The sequence below is a fragment of the Lepus europaeus genome, chromosome 19 (genome assembly GCF_033115175.1).
Source record: "Lepus europaeus isolate LE1 chromosome 19, mLepTim1.pri, whole genome shotgun sequence".
Taxonomy (NCBI): Eukaryota; Metazoa; Chordata; class Mammalia; order Lagomorpha; family Leporidae; genus Lepus; species Lepus europaeus.
In genome coordinates, this window is record NC_084845.1 from 975,881 (window position 1) to 977,282 (window position 1,402).

The window sequence follows — 1,402 nt, forward strand, 5'->3', positions numbered from 1 at the left end:
ATATCTCCACAGCATTACAGAAAGTCACAAAATAAACCGCAGCATGACAAATTCTCATAAGATGCATAACAAATTTCCAGGGTGAGGGGACAGAAGACCTTAAGTAAGCATAAACACGGGGTCATCATGACCAAAACCTCAACATAGCTCCTAAAATAATTATCACATGCTCCATTATCTCATAAAAGCATTAGCACAATCATCACATGTTGCAAGGTCAGCTAAAGTCTAGTTATCTTAAAAAAATGCATTTTGCAAGCCCAGCTATTTTGTACAAAAGCAGAACAATATGCAGTTAGCCAAGCAACTCAATTTTAACCCCTTCCTGCCTTATTCTCTCTCACTAATCAGATTCACCCCAGACTTCTCATCGCAAATACTACAGGCAAGGAGACAATGGCATGATATATTTCAAGTTTTAAAAGACAAACAATGCCAACCTAGAATACTATACCCTGCAAAGCTATCATTTATGAGTGAAAGGGAAATAAAGATCTTCCAAAACAAACAGAAACTGAAAGAATTTGTATCCACGCATCAAACCATATAACACTTGCTCAAAGACGTGCTGCACACAGAAATACAAAAACAAGAACTTCACTACAAAAAAAAAAGGAAATTTAGAGTAACCTACAAACAAAGTTCAAAATACATAAACAGCTCGTTTAGGAAACATGAGTGGGAGAAGACAGTACTTAACAGTAATCACGCTGAATGTGAATGGTCTTAATTCTACAACCAAAAGTCATAGACTAGCTGATTGGATCAAGAAAGAGAATCCATCTATATGCTGCCTTCAGGAGACACACCTAATCAGCAAAGATGCACACATACTGAAAGTGAAAGGATGGAAAAAGATACTCCAAGCTAACAGAAATGAAAAAAAGAGCTGATGTGGCCATCCTGATATCAGACAAAATAGACTTTAGCATAAAAACTATTAAAAGAGACAGAGAAGGGCATTCTATAATGATTAAAGGATCTATCCAACAGGAAGACATTACTATTATAAATGTGTACACACCTAATTACAGGGTGCCTGGCTATCTGAAAGAATTACTAAAGGATTTAAAGGGAGATATAGATTCAAATACAATAGTAACAGGGGATTTCAACACCCCACTCTCACCAATGGACAGATCAACCAGACAGAAATTCAACAAGGAAACAACAGAGTTAATTGATGCTATAGACCAAATAGACCTAATAGATATCTTCAGAACCTTCCACCCCACAGCCACAGAGTATATGTATTTCTCCCCAGTACATGGAACATTCTCTAGGATTGACCATATGCTAGGCCATAAAGGGAGCCTCAACAAATTCAAAAAAATTGAAACTATACCATGCAGCTTCTCAGACCATAGTGCAGTGAAACTCGAAATCAACAACCCAAGAATCT